The following is a 9,561-nucleotide window of genomic DNA, read 5'->3' as shown; positions in this document are numbered from 1 at the left end:
CATTTATTTTATAAGAAGAACAAATATTAACAGCTACCTCCATATATTTTATCCATCAGTATAATTTTTTTAATTTCAAAGTTGACAGACTTATTTGATGGATTATGATATACTTCCATTATATGGAATTAAATTTCACTTTTGCATAGCTGAAGATTTTACCAACATTTTGCTCTTAGAATTTGAATAAACCATTCATCTTAAATATAATACTAAAGCTATCTTGTGAGCTCCATATATTATGTTAGCCGTGGGACATAAACCTGAGGAAGGGAATTAGTTTGATTTAGAAGGCTTAAGCCAAATCCAATTCTTAGATTTGTCTGTAAACACAGAATCACCAGCGTTTCTTGAAGACTTGCCATGTTTCCACAGTGATGACTATACCACAATGCAATCACATAGGATAACAAGACAGGGAAAAATAAGTCTCACATATAAAAGTGATCTTAGTATTTATTATGGGTTTGAAACTTCACAATCCTCTTGTCAACTTTAAATCCTATTTCCAGCTTGAGCTGACTTTGTTGCTTTATACCTAAAAGTGAGTCATGGTGTGGTACAAAGACTATAGAGCCAGTAGCTCTGTTAGTGCATTTTAACTTACTAGACAGGGTGCCTGAACTTTTGAATCACATATTTTTTCTTTGGAGAAGTAAACAGTGATTTATGGGCAATATTTAATATAGCATCCCATGATATTCTCCCTGAAAATTTTTGAAGTAGTTATGATAATAACACACAGAGATTTCACTATTAATACTCAAATGTAGACTAGTGATTTCAGGTTATAAAAATTGTTCAAGTCACACACTATACCAAAATAGTGAGTTGGAGGCTTCTCAGTGTCCTCATCTTAGAGAACTAGTATTGCGTTGGATATAAAGATATTGTTCTGGACATTTTGAAGGAAAAAAATGGTTTACCAAGAATCAAATAACAAAGTCCCTATACAAACAAGGAAAAAAGTGATACACACAGCACCACTCTAATCCATGGTAGAGAAATACCTAAATTATTATTTCATTGAATCTTTCTGCAAGAAAGTCTCAGGTTACTGTCATAATTCTGCCCAAAAATTTCAATTTTTAACAGCTAAAAATTTCAGATCCCAAAAGTAGAAAAATATCATAAATTCATACCATTATATTACATGAAATCAATACTTCATGAAAGATAGGAAGGTTCAGGCACTTCTGTCATTGTTTCTTTGGCCATTTATTTGCCAGTGTGAGAAACCCCAAGGTCCTGTAGGAGGAGAGACTATAAAATTTGAACTACAGTGGTGCGTAGGTTCATGAACATAATTTGGTCCATGATTCTGAGAAAGGAGGTTGTATTCATATTTATGTGAGGAAGATGTTGCAGTTGTGTTCTTTAACTGATATGGAGTTCCAGAATGGAAGCAAAATTTTCCTAAACACTTCTGTTCAAAATTGCCCATGAAAAGAAAAATTCATGAACCAAAGTATTACTATAATTCACTGATGTGATTACTTGTAAGGAGAGATATATGGAAAAGGAAAGTTTTAACTATGCTGAATATGAAAGCAGAAAAAAAAAACATGGTGGGGAATGGAAATTCATGAGAAGATTAGTCAAAGTTGCTGCAGGATGTAGGAATCTTTTCAATGAATTCAATTCAGGAGTTCTAAATTAAATTAAAAGTAGTATTCAGATTGTAAGATAAAGTAAAGAAAGGTGATTCCTTTGTTCTTTCCCTGTCACCTACTCCAATTAAATCTACAAAAATAAATACAAGTTAAAATCCACCAAGATGGTCCACCATTTTGATTAATCAAGACTTTTCTTGACCAATAAAAAGAGCAAATAGAGAATTGAAGCTAACATTTGCTAAATGGCTTTTATTGGTGACCAATAGGTTGTACACAATATTGTTTATCCTTCATACTGAATTTATAAATCAAATATTATTATCTCTGTTTATAGTAGAAAAAAGCCAAAATTTAGAAAGATTCATAACCGAGGACTGGCCTGATAGCTCAGCGAACTAAAGCGCCTGCTTAGGCACAGTGCAGGGGTTGGGGTTTGATCCCTGGTGTGCCCTGCAAGCTCCACTCCTGGGGTGTGCTGAGACTGCAATTGAGACTGGGTGTGATGGCACGTGCCTGCAATCTCAGCACTTGGGAGGCTGAACACAAGAGAATCACTACAAGTATGATCTGTGTAGTGAGACCCTGTAGACCCTGTCCTAAACACACACACACACAAAAGATTCATAAACTTTAAGAGGCTGGATTAGGCTTTTAATCCTAGCAAATCACTACCACCACCCCCACCACCTCCACCACCACCACCACCACCATTTTTTCTATGCTTTGCCACCTCATGCCACAGGTGAATTAAAATGTTGTGGGCTTGGAAGGAGCAGTGCAATTAATAGGAAAGTGTTCCAGAAATTGGAGCAAGTGAGAAAATGGGTGTTCAAAACCAGCTCTATGAAAGCCTCTCAAGTTACTTCAGCACCAAAATGCATGGGTTTTTTTTCATTCAAAGAGAAATTTTGTGAAGTGCTTACCATCTTTTTCAGAAGTCAAAGATGAGCTACTATCAGGGAAGGCAAAAGACATAAGTCATTGTCTATATTCAGGACTCAGTGCAACATCTACCACAAGCTGAGAGAAATCTGTTCTTATTGTAGTGAGACTTACTACCTCAGTAAGTAAGGATCCTCTTGTACTCATTTGAAGAATAAAGAGCTGCAGAAGAGCCCCTCCTCATTGTGGGACAGGAACCACCTCAGTGATCTTCTTTCTCATCCTTCACTGTCTTCAGGACAGCATACTGCATGACTCCAAGCACTAAACTTGTGGTCTATGCAAGTGATGGTCTTGGAGTGGGAAGTATCTAACCCATAGAGCCAAAAATGCCAACAATCCTGACCTGGCAGGATTCAGGGGTTAGGACTTCTGTTTGTATATAACAGCTAAGCCATTTGACTCTCCAAAGGGAAACATTTCAAATGTTTAATGTGCCACAGTGCACACACACACACACACACACACACACACACACACACACCCGCCCAAATATATAAATAGGTAAATAGAAGCCAACATAACCTTGGACCTCTGTCTTGGTTATTTCTACTCTCCAGAAAGACTTACACAATCTTTATCATTCTCCTAAGAATGTACCAGTTGCAGTAGGGCTTTTCCTCTTAACAGAGAAAAGAGGCGAGCAATTTGAATTCTAATAGCCCCCAGCTCCCTCATTTCCTGCCATCTGCCAAATGTTCCAACCCAAGGAGGAACCTCAGCATTTCCAAGCCCCAGTCCTACAATGGATCCCCATTCAAATGTGTTCCTTCTACCTTCAGAATGAATACACCAAGAATCTATTTCTCCCTGCAGTGTGGTTCTGGTTATGTTCTAAATAAATATGCCATAGCTTCCAACTGATTGTCCTCTGTGGGGTTTCCTTTCTCCTATTTATTTTTCTGCCCTATACCATAATTATCTTCCTAGATATATTTCTTTTATCTTACAAATTTTTCAATCCCAAGTACTTCATTCAAAATCCTTCACAATTTCTGAAATCAACTTAGTCTTACTTCCCCCGCCAAATTTTGTATGCACTTACTTTGTGGACATACATTTGCAGAGGCATGGCACAGGGAAACATCTTCAGAAGACTTCACAGTTTGTGCCACCTTCAAGGTAGACATTGTGTATTAAGTGTCTTTTAAATTTCTTTTAAATCCTGAGGGGATTTGACTGACCTTGTCAAATACAGAAGTTACATTTTTAATTATCTAGTTCTTACTTTAAATTGGTCTTAACCATCCAGCAGAAAAGTATAACCACAGACATAAACAGTAAAACCATATTAATATGCTGAACTGTTAAAGGCTCAAGTCAACAACTTCTGACATTGCCAGTTCTGATGACAACCCACTACTATTATGGATTATTGGACTATATTGGGTTATTTTGTTGAATTCAAACACCTACAATATTTGAATGGCAATGAAATACCCGTTTCTGACAAAACTAAACAAAAAAGGCAGATACAAGTGAAGGACTATTTTGTAGTGAAAAAACTATATATATATTTTGCATATATGTGTATATGCAAAATAGTTAGGATAGATGTACAGCTACTTTATCTTAGTTCAATGAGAAAAAAGATTTGTACTTATATAGTGTTTAGACAAGATATAATATCTGCATGTTGTACTCTGGATAACTACTAGGAAGACAAAATGCAGTGTATTAATTATTGTAATTGTAATACTAACCTGTTTTGAAATTATATCATTGCTATTTCTTTCTCATTAAAGTTAAAAAATAGAGATCCAGCCAAAGCCCAGGCCCAGTGAGTGTGTGGGAGAGCTTCTGGCTCCCGTGCGCCCATCAGCGTGAAATCTCTGAACCAAAACACAGGCAAGCTGCACAAGTGACACCCTCAGCTGCACCCTCAGGACCCGTACACCCCTCTGCAGCCCATTTTCCAAGCCCAGCAAGTGAATGAGAACTTTTGTGGCGCTATGGGAACTCCCTAGACCCAGCCCAAGACCAAGACCAGCTAGTGTGTGGAAGAGCTTCTGCACTCCCTTACACCCGCTGGGCCAGGGACACAACAGAGGGGCACAACAGGTTCACTTCCAAGGGCTGCAGCAGGAAGGAGCTGAGCACAACAGCTAGACCCAAGCCAGACACAACTGGATAAACTCAAACTTAATAGATCTGAACCCAAATTTCAGTAAGTGCTAAGATTATAACTGCACCAAAGCTCTACACCGAAGGTCAGAGGTCAGTGCTATGCAAAATGACAAAGAGGAGCAAAATGCAATCTCAGGGATTGAGCGCACCCAGAACAAGTGCAGAGGACACTAGCTTAGCTTAAATGTATGAATAAATAGTGTCTGAAGTAAAGAAACAACAGGAGAAAGGTATAGAGAAACCCAGGTTAGAATTAATCCCTGAAACGAAAAAAGAAATCTCTGAATTGACCGTGTTGGAAGTAAAGACCCAGCCCAAGCACAAAGGTATAGAGGAACTCAGATCAGAATTACTCTCTGAAAGAAAAACAGAAATCTCTGAAGCATCTGAAGTAAAAAATTAAATGCAGAAACATATGGAGAAAAACCGATCTGAAGAAATCTCTGTAGTAAAAGAATTAATAACTCATTCTAAAGAAGACATTGATTAAAAAAAATAGAAGAGATTAGAAAAATGACAGATTCCTTGAATAAGCAATACAGGAAAGAAATAGACCACATGAAGCAGAGTCAAAGAGATACAGAAGCACATAAAATCTCAATCATAAGCTTGCAAAACTGTTTGAGTGAAAGTGAAGATACAGTTTCAGATCTTGAAGATGTTGGTGCAGCTACTGAAAAGTTAAGAAAGGCTCTCTTAAAAACAAGCAGGATGCAGGAAAAAAAAATTATCACCTGTAAGACGATGCAAAAATGAACAATGTGAGATTAATAGGCATCAATGAGAAAGAAGGAATCAATACAAATGATATAAAAATAATATGAGCAGAAGTAACAGAAGAAAGTTCCCAAATATGAGGAAAATTCTGACATTCAGTAACCAAAGCATATAGAATACCAAATAACTTCAATCCAATTAAAAATACACTGACACATATAATAGTCAAGATCCCAGAAATTCAGCACAAGAATAATATATTGAAAGCCGCTAGAGAAAAGAAGCAGATCACATTCAAAGGAAAACCTATCAGAATTACAGCCAACTTCTCTTCACAAACCATGCAGGCAAGAAGAGCATGGAGCAGAGCACTTCAAGTCCTCTATGAAAACAAATTGCAGCATAGACTACTATAATCTGCAAAACTCTCTTTCAAGTTTGATGGAGAAGTGAAATACTTCCATGATAAAGAACTACTAAACAATTTCTTGATCACAAAGCCAATGCTACACAGACTACTAAAGATGTTCTAGAAAGGGACAAAATGATTAGAACTCCATGAAAAGAACAGAAGGAACCCACCAAATAGGGAAAACAATTAAACACAGGACAAAAAGGAGTAAACAACAACAGGTAAATAACATGTAAGTCATAAATCAATACATCTCAATATTGCCATCAATGTAAATGGATTCAATTCAGCAATTAAAAGAAATAGAGTGTTACAGTGGATTAGGAAACACAATCCAACAATATGCTGTATGCAAGAAAAACACTTAACTCAAACAGAAATCCATAGGCTGAAAATCAAAGGATGGAAAACAATAGTACATGCCCCAGCATCTCAGAAGAAAGCAGGGCTAGCAATCTAATCTCAGACAGCCTCAACTTTAAACCAAGAATGATTACACAAAATAAAGAAGGCCGCTACATACTGTTTAGGGGAAAAATGCAAGAGGAAGAGATAACACTCATAAATGTATATGCACCAACACAGGAGCACACAATTATATAAGACAAATCTTAATGGACATGAAAAGCCTAATATCCAATAGCACAGTCTTAACAGGAGACTTAACGCACCCTTATCCCACAAAGATAGGTCAAGCAGACAAAAAAATTAGCAAAAAAAGTAGCAGAACTGAACCAGATCTTGGAACAAATGGACTTAGTGGACATATACAGAGTGTTCCACCAAACGACAGCTGAATATACAATTTTTTCAGATGCATATGGGTCATTTTCTAAAATAGACCACATACTAGTCAATGTTTAAATATATGTCATGTTTAAATATATGCAATAAAACAGAAATTATCCCATGCATATTAAACCACAGTGCAATGAAACTGGAAATAAAAAAGACAAGAAAGCAGAAAAACTCCATAAATGCATGGAATTAAACAACACCTTACTCAGCAACCAATGGTTCACAGATGAAATTAAACAAGAAATTCAACAATATCCACAATTCAATGAAAATTCATGTACAATTTATCAGAACTTATGGGATGTGATGAAAGCAGTTCTCAGAGGGAAATTCATAGCTGTGAACTCACACATTAGGAAAATAAAATGGGAACAACACCCTAATGATGTACCCTCAACATCTAGAAAAGGAAGAGCAAACCAAACCCAGAGCCCAAAGATGGGAAGAAATCATAAAGATTAGAGTAGAAATTGATTCAATTGAGAAGAAGAAAACAGTTCAAAAAATTAATGAATTAAAAAGCTGGTTCTTTGAAAGATTAAATAAAATTGATAACTCCCTAGATAACCTCATCAAAAAGAGGAAAGAAAAATTCAAATACAAGCAAGAAGGAATGAAAAGGGTGTAATTACCACAGAACCAGTGGAAATTCAGAAGATTGTCAACAGCTACTTTGAGAACCTTTACTCTCTCACAATAGAAGACAAAGAAGAAATAGACTGATTCCCAGAAAGGTACAAATTACTAAAACTGAATCAAGAAGATATAACATCTCTCAATAACCCAATAACAGCCAATGAAATACAAAATGTAGTAAAAATCCTATGGACAGAGAAAAGAACAGGCCCTGATGGAGTGCACAGCTGAATTCTACTAGAAATTTACAAAAAGTATAATCCAAATACTCCTCAAACTCTTCAAAGAAATTGAAAAGGAAGCAGTCCTCCCAAAATCATTCCTTGAGGCAAGTATTATACTGATACAAAACTAGGGATAGACGCACTATAAAAGAGAACTACAGGCCAATTTCCCTCATGAACATAGATGCAAAAATCTTCAATAAAATACTAACAAATAGAATACAGCAAATCATCAAGAAGATTATACATCATGACCAGGGATGCAAGGATGGTTCAATATACACAAATCTATAAATGTAATACACTATTTCAATAAAGCCAATTCTAACAAACATATGATCATCTCAAATGATACAAAAAGGCCTTTGACAAAGTCCAACACTCATTCATGTTAAAAGTTCTGTAGAGAATTGAAATGGAATACCTCTACTTCAATCTGATAAAAGCCATCTATGACAATGCAATGGCTAACATAATTCTAAATGGAGAAAAACTGAAATCTTTTACCTCAGATCTCGTACAAGACAAGGATTCCTCTATCACCACCCCTATATAATATAGTTCTGAAAACATTAGCTAAAGCCATTAGACAAGAGAGAGAAATAAAAAGAATAAGAATAGTTAAAGAAGCTAAATTATCATTATTTGCAGATGACATGATACTTTTTTGGAAGACACAAAAAGCTCTGCCAAGAAGCTACTAGGAATTGAAACATAAATTCAGTAGCATAGCAGGATACAAAGTCAATACCCAAAAGTCAATGACATTCCTCTACACAGATAACAAACACATTGAGATGGAAATTAGAGAGACAATATCTTTTACAATAGCACTGTGGAAAATGAAATGCCTTGAAATTAATGTAACTAAAGAAGTCAAAGATCTTCTCAAGGAAAAGTAAAGTGCTCTTAAAAAAGAGATTGTAGAGTATATCAAAAAATGGAAAGATATTCACTGCTCCTAGATAGGAAGAACCAATATCGTGAAGATGGCCATACTCCCAAAATTATTGCACAAATTTAGTGCAATCCCTATCAACCTACCACCAACATACCTCACAGAGCTAGAGAAATCATTCCTAAAACTTATTTGGAACCATAAAAGACCTAGAATAGCAAAGGCAATCCTGGCCAACAAAGACAAGGCAGGAGGCATTACAATTCTTATTTATTTATTTATTTATTTATTTATTTTTTGCAGAACCGGGGATTGAACTCAGGTCCTTGCACTTACCAGGGAAGCGCTTATTCCACTGAGCCATCTCCCCAGCCCTGGCATTACAATTCTTGACTTGAAATCATACTACAAAGCTACTGTGATAAAATCAGCATGGTACTGGCAACGAAATAGACCTGAGTATCAGTGAAATAGATTAGAAGATGCAGAGGCCTCTACAAACACACTTAACTACCTTATCTTTATCAAAGGGGCCAAACTCACTTACTGGAAGAAAAATAGCCTCTTTAACAAATGGTGCTGGAAAAACTGGCTCTCTAAATGCCGAAAACTACAACTTGACCCAGGTCTATCACCATGCACTAAACTAAAGTCAAAATGGATTAAAGATCTAAACATTAAAACAGAAACACTAAAACTCCTGGAGGAGAAATTATGAGGAACTCTTGATGACATAGGGGCAGGCAAACATTTCATGACCAAAAATCAAACTGCCCGGGAAATACTTGAGAGAATTAACATCTGGAACCTCCTCTTATTGAGAAGTTTCTGCACATCTAAAGAAATTACCAACAGAGTGAAAAGGCAACCCACAAATTTAGAAAAATTCTTAATAAGCATTCAGTCAAAGGTCTTATAGCTAGAATTAATGAAGAACTAAAAAACAATAAGGCCCCATAATTTAAAGACCCCATCCAAAAACGAGCATCTGAAAGAAATACACACTTCTCAGAAAAAGAAATATAAAGGGCAAATAAATGCAAGAAAAAAGTGTTCCACATCACTGGACATTCAAGAAATGCAAATTAAAACAACTTTTTTACATCATCTCACCCCGGAAAGAATAACTGTATTAAAGAAATCAACCAACAACACATGTTAGATAGGCTGCGGTGAAAAAAGGAACTCTTG

The sequence above is a fragment of the Octodon degus genome, unplaced genomic scaffold (genome assembly GCF_000260255.1).
Source record: "Octodon degus isolate 3935 unplaced genomic scaffold, OctDeg1.0 scaffold00013, whole genome shotgun sequence".
Taxonomy (NCBI): domain Eukaryota; kingdom Metazoa; phylum Chordata; class Mammalia; order Rodentia; family Octodontidae; genus Octodon; species Octodon degus.
Note: the sequence above shows the minus strand (reverse complement) of the source record.